Here is a 12,352-nt window from a genome sequence, read left to right on the forward strand (position 1 = left end):
ACAAAGTACAGCAGTTGCTCCCTTTGCATGGTGAAGATTCACCTGGACAAATTTAACATTTTTTCTTTGTAATTTTATACGATTTGTGGTACGACCGGGCTGTTTTGGGTTTAGTCCTGCACCGTTGACACAACTGGGTCCTGGGATTTGACTGATTATATCAGCATCGCCAGTTTCCTCTTGGGTCTTATCGATGTCAGGGTCCCTCCTGAGTGCTGATCCCCCACTTGATTTGTTATTTATATTTATATTAAAAGTTTTATTATTTGTTTCCATCTCAATGGTCTTAATTTGCTGGGAGAAAGAATCAGCTGTCCGTTACCAGCTTAGAACAGAGGGAGCAAATTACTGCACGGGGTGCCCTGGTACCATGCAGGCTCCGTTCGACCTTGGGAGACTTAATTAGACCCCCCCAAGCATTCATCCTTAGGCACGGGTCGCGTTACACCGAGGATTGGGGTCCTCCTCCGCAATTTACTCAGAATGCAGCATGCTCCAATGTTGCTTGCTACATTGAGAGCAATCGTTTTTTTACAAGATTTGCCGCGGAAGAGACTCGGTGCAGATCTAGATGGATCCATTACGTGTTTGTCATGGAGCCATCCAGCGCTGCACACCGAAAGACAAATCTCAACACTCCTCCTTTATCCTGGCTTGTGACAGACAGTTTGGGTCCCGATCCAATTTCCCCATCACTTGTTCACTCTTTTTATGGAGTCACACGTGCTAGTTCATCAGCGTGATCCCTCACTGGCGGAGTTCTCTATTGCATTAATGCTTCTTTACTTTTGTGAAGAATAGCCAAAATATTTTCATTTCTGAATTTTCGATGTACAGTAATGTTCCGATTTTGTCAGCCCCATGTTGAATTTTGGGCTGACAAAATCGGGAAAAAAACTTTTCGAATTTTTTTTCAAAATTCAAGACTTAAGACCTTGCAATATCGAAGACTTCTACTAAAAATTAAATTTTAACCCTCAATTGGTCAACCGAAAACTCAATGAACCGGGCAAAGCACACTGGTCCAGAATTTTTTTTGATGGGCATTAGCTTTGAACGGTAAAACTTGGTTTCAGGTTTATGGAACCTTTGGAAGAGTTTCTTAGAATTGAAAGTTCTATCGTCCAGCGGAATTAAAATTTTGATTAATCCTCCTAAAAGTGAAATAAAAAAATTATTTTTCTTCAGTTTCAATATAACACATTGATGTGTTCTGCAAAATTTTACAGCATATTATTACAAGAAACTTTGCTGAAGACAGTAACGTTCTATCTCTTCAGCAAAGACAGAAAAATCCTATCTATACCTATAAAGAAGGATTTCTGTCTGTCTGTCTGTCTGTCCGTATGTTCCTTATAGAATCGAAAACTACTGAACCAATCGGCATAAAAATATGCATGTAGAGGTTTTTTGGGGCCAGGAAAGGTTTTAGTGATGGTTAGAAACCCCTCCCCCACTAAGAGGGGGGGCTCCCATACAATTGAAACACAAATTTCTGCATAACTCGACAACTAATCAAGCAAATAGAACAAAATTTGGCATATGGGTGTTTTCGGTGACAAGAATTTATTCTATGGTAAATTGAGACCCCTCCCTTCTTTATAAGGGGAATTATAACTCCTCTCCTCTTTAAAAGGGAGGGCTTCCATACAAATTTCCTCATAACTCGAGAACTAATCAAGCAAATGGAACCAAATTTGGCATGTGAAGGTTTTCGAGGGCAAGAATATTTTCTATAGTAAATTAGGACCCCTCCCCACTTTAAGAGGGGGGGCTCCTGTACCAAAGAAACACAATTTTCCTCATAATTCGAGAAGTAATTAAGCAAATGGAACCAAATTTGGCATGTGGGTGTTTTCGGAGACAAAAATTTTTTCGATGATGAATTGGGACCCCTCCCCGTTTTAGGAGGGGGGATCCTATACAAATGAAATACAAATTTCCTCATAACTGAAGAACTAATCAAGCAAATGGAACAAAATTTGGCATGTGAAAGTTTTCGAGGGCAAGAATATTTTCTATGGTGAATAAGGACCCCTCCCCACTTTAAGAGGGGGGGCTCCTATACAAACGAAATACAAATTTCCTCATAACTCGAGAACTAATCAAGCAAATGGAACAAAATTTGGCACGTGGGTGTTCTTGGAGACAAACTTTTTTTCTATGATGAATTGGGACCCCTACCCACTTTAGGAGGGGGGGCTCCTATACAAATGAAATTCAAATTTCCTCATAACTCGAGAACTAATCAAGCAAATGGAACCAAATTTGACACGTGGGTGTTTTTGGAGACAAAAATTTTTTCTATGATGAATTGGGACCCCTACCCACTTTAGGAGGGGGGGCTCCTATACAAATGAAATTCAAATTTCCTCATAACTCGAGAACTAATCAAGCAAATAGAACCGAATTTGGCATGTGGAGGTTTCTGGAGGCAAAAATATTTTATATGGTGAATTAGGACCCCTCCCAACTTTAAGAGGGGGTGCTTCTACACAAATAAAATACAAATTTCCTCATAATTCGAGAACTAATCAAGCAAATGGAACCAAATTTGGCATGTGGGAGATTTTGGAGTCTTGAATTCATTTTACGATAGTTAGAGACCTCTCACCCCTGTGGTAGGGGGATATGGACTCTCATACAAATAAAACAGAAATTTTTGCGAAACTCAAAAACTAATCGAACTCGAGAAATTCGAGACTCTTCTATAAAACATTAGTCAATACAAGACCACAAAAACTATCTATATTAACACTAGATCATTCAGGACGAGACGGTCGCGAGTGTTGCCGGTGACCCGCCGTCGGAAGCGCCGTCCACTGGGGGGCTTGCAAAACTCGAGATTGTGACAAAGATCATCCGAGATTCATGATTTATGTACAACACAGGTTAATTTGTGGCAATACGAAGTTTGTCGGGTCAGCTAGTTTCTTATAAATGAAAAATCGGTAAAATCAGTTTTGCTATTTTAGCTGTTTTTGTAGTTGTTGTGTGACTTTTTCCTGTTTTACAAAGTTGTACAAATAGTAAAAATACACAACACTGCTGAACATTGGTATACCTCTATCTTTGCTTACTTAGGACCTATAGAACTTTTACTATAAAAATACCCTAATTTTGACCCCAAATTATTCGCAAGGAGACATCATTTTATTCATAAACTCTCCCTAGAGAATCAGAATAGTTTCAAGTAGGCTGAAACGTTTTATAAATCATGTTGAAAAGCACAAAAGTTAAACAAAATTTATAGGCTGACAAAATCGGGAGCTGACAAAATCGGAACATTACTGTATTTTGTAAAAAATGGAGTCAGTCACTTATCGGTCTTAAAGCAAAAAAATCTTATATTTGTAGTTATGTTTTTTGCAATTACAATTATTTAAAATAGGATGGGTTGAAGTGCTAAAATAGGCCAAAATGATAATTTTAGGACCATCAAAACTCAGAAAACGACACCCCAAGCACGAAATAAAAAAACAAAGACTAAAATTTACTGAAAAGCAACTGCTACATAAGTTTTGGATAAAACCGGGGCACTTTTAAGTTTATATAATACTTCTCGTCATTGATTGTGAATTGCTCTATAATTTCATTTATGGGCCTTTTATAATTACCAAAAAAGCCAACGTAATTAGCCCTCCAGCTTTGATAAAACCATTAAAATACTACAACCAGAATGGAAAACCAATAACCGGCAAGCACTTTTAAATGAAATGATATTTTTTACTGCCATACTTTAAGTTTATTCGTTCGAAACGATCATAAACTTGGCACAAATTACACCGACTTCCCTCAACCAACTCAAAACAACGCCGATAGAAAACGTCTAGAGCACAGGGTATCAATGCGAGTGGGTATAATAATTGTAAAACGAAACTAGAGAAATCGAAACCACTCACTGTATAGCCTATCAACACTGCAAAACAAACCCAAAGCTAAACACCTTTAAAACTGTTTCGAATTGATACATATTCAAATTTTACAGTCCACTGCGCTGATTCACCCACTTAGCAGTCCGGCTTCCTTTATCTTTATCCCTACGGCAGACTAGGGAGACTATTTTCAGTGTCAAGGCAACGGAGCCAACGGAACAACGTCGGCGTCGTCCCCGCCGATGCACTTGAACTCGGCGCACCTCGCGAGCCGGCCGCCGCGTCGGGGCAGAGATCACCACCTTCACCTGCCTGCGCCCTAACGAAAGTGTGCACAAATTCAAGGTCTACGTATATCAGCAGCAGGAGGAGGAGGAGGCAAAATTGTCAGCACGCCAAGCCAACCCGAATGGAATTGGGTATTATATTCAACGTTTCTTTGGTAGGTGAGTGCTATTTATTTAAAATGTTTTCGCAGGATGCTTGCCAACACACATTTCATCGCATACGTGATATGTTGGCGCGCCGGTTTGCCAAATTCCGAAAACACTTACGGCTAAACATTTCCGTCTTCCTTTCCGAGGTTCGTACTTGAGCGCAGGCGGCCGGGACGAGGACACCGAGCGTTTTGTTTTATGTATCTTTAGGTATTCGCCCAACCCAATCCAACCGGCAACACCCCACCGCACCGACCGGACGGGTGCGCGTTCCCGTCCCCATCCATCCGCCGTCGGCGGACACGCGGTGCACGCAGCAAACGGCTGACGCAAGCTTACGTCATCATTACCGGTGCTGCCGCTGTTCGTACACACGCGAGTTTCCGCGCCGGTTCGGATAACGCTTCAAAGGTATAGATATTAGGTACGACATAAATGAATCACTTTCCAACATTCTGTTGGAGTGTTTTTGCTTTTGAGTCGGAAATTTAATATTTGAACTTGTGCGATGGCAAATTTCTGAAGCGTAGTTTGCGTCAAAATAAGACAACGAAGTAATAAATAGCGCAAATCTAAGCTAAAAATAAAACTAGAATCCTGCGATTTCGCAGAAAACTTTGCGTCTCAATTCAGCACAATCAAATAGCAGATACTCACTTTTCGATCTGGCGAAGCCGCTTTCGAGCAGAAAGATCACGAATGATCTCAACTTGTTCAAGAATCGAAGCGCACTTTTCGAGTCACGTTCACGCTTGGCTGCCGCCTTCTACCGCGAAACTAAACTGAGCGAATGACGCGACTCCAGCGGCACCTCACTGCAGGCAAGTCACTTTCCAGCCAGAGTACTCCAGATCTCTCCCAGAACCGCTTCTTCTTTTACTTAGCACTCACTCTTTTGAAAAACTATACACGAAACTCTCACACGTTGTTTGCCGTCGTAATTCACGATCAGCAAGCTTCCTTCAACACTGTCAACATCATCTGCCTGCCTGAGCCTGACCGTCGCTTCCAATCACCACCACCGCCGGTGGCCACCGATGATGGAGCTGCTAATCGAAACACAACGCGAGTAATTGAAACTATCGACATCCAACCGTACACCAACTGTGTTTAACATTCCTAATTTATTCCACCTTCAATTAGAGCCCGAAAAAAACACACTCAACTGCTGGCCAAGTCTTGCACAAGCACAAGTCACTCGCTGCACGCGTGTTTTCCCTATCCTTATCACGCTGCTCAAAATCTCCAAATCATGAATGAACAAACAACCGATACGATTCAGTAATTGGGTCGATTCCTAGCGTCCGACTTCCGAGAAAACCTCACCTTGCCCACCCAAAAAAATGATGAATTTCAAACCGAAAATATATTCCACCTCTTGTGGACGTCACAAGCATACTAAACGAACACGAACTGACGAGCGACGCTGAGCTGAGCTGACGGTCGGTCGGTCCTGTGCTGTGTTGTGGGTCTCTTCTGCCGGCTTGCCTGCCCACAAAACGTAGGAGGATTGGGGGTGGTTCACTGGGTTCACCCACTGTCACCCGTTTCGCACCTTCAGCACTATGTACTAGCGGGCGACTATCATCAGCTGCTTGCTACAACCTCTATAGCCACAGTCAGACAACCTGGCAGAGAACTGAACTGGGTGGTCACGGAGGTTGTGGTGAAATGTCAGCTCCGCACCGGCGAAAGAACCGTGTAGGATGACGACCACGACCGATAGGGTGGTGCTAAGATAATTCGATATCGTTGATTGGGGCTAATGAATTGGTTGGTAAAATTTTTGAAGACGCAAATAACTAGATATTTCAATTGCCAGATTGATAATATAAATATTTGTAGACAATTGAATAAGAAAAATATTTGTGGACCAATTCTATCCTTATCTGGATGGGGAAAAAAATTATCGTTCGATTTTGATAGGCGTACGTAATGTACGCCGCGAGGAATGGTAATAAACTTTTGAAGCCAAAAATAAAACGTACAGTAGACTTTTATTTAATACGGATGGAACTTCACGATATTCGATATTTATGCAATCATATAATTGTCCAACTTTAGAGAATCTACCAAATAATGAATTGGCCCGTCGCATGGTTTTTGGCACAGTACTACGTCTTACAAGAAGGTGAGGGCATAAAATCAATATTTAGAACTGGAAAAAACGGTCAAATTTTGAACACCGGGAACAACTATTTTCATTTCGCTTATCCCGAAACTGTATAAACTATCGTCGTACTTTAAGTTACTCTATGGGAAAATATTATATGATGTATAATCAGAGCCATAGCGTGAAATTGTGGCGCCCTTGGCGAAGACCCGTTTTAGTATTCCCTCGTTTCGTAAATCCGTGTTCCTTCTTAGTTTATTATGTTTGACAAGATTTTAAACCACCAACTAGATTCTGAACCTGCACTAAATTCTGAACCACATTTTTCAACAGGTTCTTTCCAAATTTTGAAACAATTTTGGATCAGATTTGGACTAGATTCAGGACCAGATTTTAGATCACATTTTTTATTAGGTTTTGGACCAGATTTTGTATCAAATTTAGATTCAGATCATGATGGAACTTGACCGGAATATAAACCAGGTTTTGGGTCACATTTTTTTTTATCCGATTTTCAAACCGCCAACCAGATTTTCGATCAGGTTTGAACCCCAGACTAGATTGCGAACCGCAATTTTTTATCAATTTTAGATTCAGATGAAACCTAATTTGGAACCACATGTTTTAACAGATTTTCGACCAGATTTTGCATCAGGATTCGAATTAGATTTTGGACCCAGTTATTAGACCTAGTCTGGACTGGACCAAATTCTGCATCAGATTTTGGACCAAATTTTGGGTTTTTATCAGATTTGAACCAGATTTTGGATCAGATTTTGGACCTCCATTTCGATCAGATTTTGGATCAGATTCTGGACCTGAATAGATGTTGGACCTGCGTCAGATTCTAGGTCAGATTTTGGACCCATTTTTGACCAGATTTTAAACCCCCAAACAGATTTTCGATCAGGTTTGAATCAGGAACTAGATTCTGGACCTGGTCCATATTTGGACCTGAACTAAATTCCGAACAGGATTTTTCATTAAGTTTTGTTTCAAATTTTGAAACTAATTTTGGAACAGATTTTAACTAGACTCTATACCAGACCCTAAAAAACATTTTTAATCAGATTTTGACCATATTTTGGAGCCATATTCTAGACCTAAACCACATATTTATCAAATTTGGACCAGGTTTGGATTTTGGATAATATTTTAGACCACATTTTTGTGTCAGATTTGGATCAGATATGGGGCCAGACTAGATTCTGGAGCACATTTTTATCAGATTTTGGATCAAATTTTGGACCAGATTCTCCAACAGGGCCAGATTATAAACCAGATCTTAGATCAGACTTTAAACAAGATTCTGGACGTGAACTATATCGTGGACCACAGTTTTTTGCAAATTTTGTTTTAGATTTTAGAACAGGTTTGGACTAGACCGTGGACAACGTTTTGGACCATATTTTTTATCAGGTTTTGGATCAGGTTCTAGACCAGTGTTTTAAAGCGTCGTAGCGTGACATTGTGATTTCTTGGCGAAGGCCCGATTTGGTGGCCCCTCGTTTCTTAAATCAGTGTTCCTTCAAAGCTAATTAATTTTTAGAATTAGACTGTCATACATGATTTATACAACTGCTTATCAGGCAATCAAAAAACACGAACGCGACAATGTATGATGAAAGTTTGTCACTACTGCATGGAAGTTAGGACAAAGACAACTTTATCGTGGATACAGATGTTTCAGGACAACTATATTGTTACCTGCGAAAAAGACGCGCTGCTGTATGCAATACGTATTGTACGCAACAAAGGCAATCCTAATCATGTTACACTGTGTAACTTTTGTACGCCAGACTTTAGATCAAAGTAAGCTAGTCTTTTTCTTAAGGTTTTGCTATTTGTCCCTTTTGTTTAATTTGCTGATAAAGTATTGTCTTTAACCAGCCGACTGGCGATAAAGATATATTTTATTGTATACCTGCATCACCAACAACAAGCGCTTGTGAGAGCGAGTGTGTATCAAAATATTTTCTCGTCGAAAGTTGTCCTGCTTGCTGGTGTGAATGGATATTTATTTGTCCTAATATTTTGTTACCGTAATACATTCTGGTTGCTACGTATGTTTGTTTTATACGCAATGAATAACTGGTTTGTCGCTCTTCGTTTTTATCGGTTATTTCTGCGTATGAACAATGATATTTTAATTCCCTGCTGCCTACATCTAGTGCTTCGCTACAATCGAGAGTGCCTTACTTAGATTCAGGCCGATTTTGACGCCTTCTAGAGCTAGCGCTTGTGGTGGAGGCCAGTCTACACGTTACGACGCTGAGTGTTATACATTTTGTCCTATTTGCGAAGAGGGTGACAGGCTCGACGCGTCGAGAACCGGACCGAGTCTTTCCACTGTCAGTTTGGAGCGTTAATCACGCTCACTGCAAATTTAGCCATTATCAGGCGATGTTCGATAAGAAGAATTTCAATGTCAAGAGGTCTCTTGCTAGGGAGCTGAATCTTCAGTTCATCCGGAAATTGGACAGTGACAACCGAAACTTTGCTTAGCTGAACAAAGTTTCTCCAAATTACCCGGTTGTAGGCTACCGCTCTCCAATTCCTTGAACATCGCATATTCCCCGCCAGATCTCGCTCCACCTGGCCTAACCATTTTGATCGCTGCACCCCTGGTCGTCTTGTTCCTACCATACCATTTTTGCAGGGTACTTGTCCGGCATTCTTGCAACATGCACGACACATAATATCCGTCCAGTTTTAGCCACAGCCCAAGCTGCGAGCAGTCGAACAGCAGCCAACCGTTTCTGTTTTGTTGATAGTTGCGCCCCGCCTCGTGACAGGTATTGAGATTTTCCGCCACGATGTAGCACGGATGAAATACGGGTGATAGATGTTACATTATTTCTAAATGTTGATGCTAATCCTTTTTTGACGACGCGATCGATGGCGTGGACAGTACACTGCACTTTATCTCCACATATAGGGATTCGATGACAGAAGTGTGCACGTGCGGCAGAGTTGATGTCCCATTTAACAAGGATCGCAACACCCGGAGTTGATGCGATCAAGCCGGATGACTACATAATCTGACAAATAGAAGTTGTAACCGAACTTCTGAATACGTGCTCGGTTGTGTTGATGAGGATGCTCACCAGAATCCAGGGGAAAGGCGATCCTTGTTCAGCAGTGATGCCAAAGGATGGTTGAAGGCGAGCAGTTTAGTCTCGCCCTTTGATTCCTCCTGTTTGCTGGGTAGCACAAAGGTGAGCAGAGCCTTTCGCCCTAATGACTGATTGCGCAAGCGTGTAGTAATACTGATTTAACGTTTGAGTTAAAAATTCCAGTTTTGGTACGTAAAGTGATCTCATCTAGTTTGAGCGCCAGATGTTTCGCAGACCTCCAAAGGCATCCTGGGCTTTTGTGATCCGTGTAGCTATATCCATCTTGGTACCGCCAACGGACATTGGCTGGCGACAGGTCTTTACTCCATCAAATATCGTCCGCAGCACCTTCCAATCAAACACGGCCCGGTCACAAGCGGTCCCGAATATACAACCAGAGTCGCTGTTAGTGATTTAGAAAACACACAATTACGTTTACGTTTACTTATTCTAGAAATTAAACAGCTGTCAATACAATATCACAGAACAATTCTACTTCTTTTTATCAAGTGAGAACACAAAAATTTCCCTCTGATATGAAAATATAAATTGATCTTTATTCACTAACTGAAAATTCATCTTGTCATTAATTCCAGCCGAATGAGGTGCTTCATTTACACTACTGCAAATGTTCGAGGCAGAGGCGCCAAGAACGCTTCTAGCCAATTGAATAAAAATCCATACTATATTAACTATATTGCCGGTACGTTGGCAGCACTTGAAAAACACCAACACATAAACCATCTGAGTCCCTTTTGGTCTGCACCGAATAGGTTCTTGAGCGGTGCTGTTTGCTCATCGTAATTTCTCAGGTTTCTTCAAATAGATATAGCGGATTTTTGGTAGGCAATAAGCCTTTGATAAGCCCGGACAATATGCCAAAAATCAGTTTTATTGTTAATTGAGCAACTAAGAAATTACAGTGGGCACACGAGCAGTACCACAGTATAATCAATATATAGGGGATTGTCCCCTGTTGTGAAACAGCCCCGGTTGTGAAACACCCGTAATTTTTAACGTTTTTATTGTTCTAGTGCAGTCAAGTTACTACCAACGTCTAGTCTCATAGCAATATAACTTTTGAGCAAACAACGGTCAAACTTCAACATTTACAATGCTTTGTAGGAAAAGTGTTTGAAAAAACACCCAAAAAAGTTTTTTCGCATGTTTTGCAATTGATTTTTTTTGTACCATATGGAATAAAAAAGCTCAGGTAAAGGCATATAAGCTAAGTTTTGGACCTCTATTTCATCACACAGACAAATTTTAGGTGAAATAATTGACTCAAAAATTATTATATAATTTTTTTGCAATATGGCCACCGCCCCGGTTATGAAACAGTCGAGTTCCCCGGTTGTGAAACATCTAGAAAAACAATGATTTTATACTTCAATGATCGTACATTACTTCAATTGGGGCTTTACGAGTTTTTATGGCAGCAGAATTCATTTAGGTTTAGCAAAAACTCAATTCTTTGTAACATATATAACAGGCCAGTGCATTTGAAATGCGCCAATATGATTGCTTGCTTTTTTACATGCGTTCATTGCGATTCAGATTTAGATGATTAAACGAAGAAATTGATTAATGATTTTGTATTTTTAGTATTTTCCATGAGTAAATGATTTTAATTTATGATTTTCCTTCGATATTTCTGTATTTTCTTTTCTTTTCTAAAGATTTCCCGAAGTGTTTCACAACCGGGGACACTTTTCTTTTAGCCACAAAAAACCATGTTTTGAAATTTTGCTACAACTTTTGTGTTTTAAACAAAAATCATATACTTCCTTAGGCAAAAAGATAGGTATACGTTTAAACTTTCAAATGCTTTAAAAAGATTTAAAATTGGATGATCCGATCAAAAGCTATGGCCAAAAAACAAAACCTGTTTCATAACCGGGGACATTCCCCTATAGAATGCCAGTGTCGCTGGTGTTTCATGGATATTTTGGTGGCAAACATGTTGCTGGTTCGTGTCTTGGATACGGGAACAACATTGTCGAATTGCCCAATAGAAAATTTTCCTGCCGACGAAATACCCCAAAACGACCAAATCGGGTGATTTATCCTACGTGATATACGGAAAAGCAGAAGGATTTTTTATTGGGTTGCTTTTTTAGTTTGACAATCAGATTCCCGTTTCGAATCGATCACTCACACATATGCGCATACAACGTAAATACATAATTTTCAAACGTGTGATGTTTACCACAAGCACTTAAGCAAAACATCATTTTGCAGAGCAACGGCGTGTTTGTTCCACGTTTTTCAACTACTAGAATACTTTGGGATCTTTTTTACCCTTACTCCTGGTGAAATTTCCTAACAAAAACCAGTATTTTTTGTTATTTTTGACGATTTTTGGCAAGAGTCAAAATCATTATGTGAGGCAGAACGCCAAAGCCCGTGGACAAAACGCTCCAAATTTGCCCAGCTAGGCGTTAAACGCAGCCAAAAAATTTACCATTCACTCACGTGTTGTATAAACTCCTAAAACTAGACTGGCGCAATGGCGGAAGCGTTCGTTATAGCGTTTGTTACAAACGCTTGTTTGCATAAATATAGTTTCAACTTAATTTGTGAATATTTTTCAGGTTACCGGTTAGTATGCTGCAAACGTACCCTATTACGCACCTTTTTGTATCGGAAAAACGAAAAAAGAAGGTAATCATTAGTCTTGTTCTTATATTCGTTCAGCCTTTTTCACAGTACCACTGATACACATATGTCAAGATCTGTTGTGCGATGCTACCAGAAAGCTAAAAATTTGATGACGGAAAACCTCTATTCAAGCGTAATAACACAGACAAA

The 12,352-nt window shown here is 40.2% G+C and overlaps 1 protein-coding gene across 4 annotated transcripts in view; it reads right to left on the reverse strand.

Annotated features, from left to right (window-relative positions):
* LOC128732804 (uncharacterized) overlaps positions 1-12,352 on the reverse strand; it is a 126,550-nt gene that overhangs the window by 72,561 nt on the left and 41,637 nt on the right. The window contains exon 1 of one of the 4 annotated variants that reach the window (XM_053826199.1): positions 4,970-5,829. The exons of the other annotated variants lie outside the window; for them this stretch is intronic. The gene's annotated coding sequence lies outside the window, so the exon portion shown is untranslated. Of the gene's footprint in view, positions 1-4,969; positions 5,830-12,352 lie in introns of those variants that run through there. 4 annotated transcript variants of the gene reach the window in all.

This window comes from Sabethes cyaneus, chromosome 1 (assembly GCF_943734655.1).
Source record: "Sabethes cyaneus chromosome 1, idSabCyanKW18_F2, whole genome shotgun sequence".
Classification (NCBI taxonomy): domain Eukaryota; kingdom Metazoa; phylum Arthropoda; class Insecta; order Diptera; family Culicidae; genus Sabethes; species Sabethes cyaneus.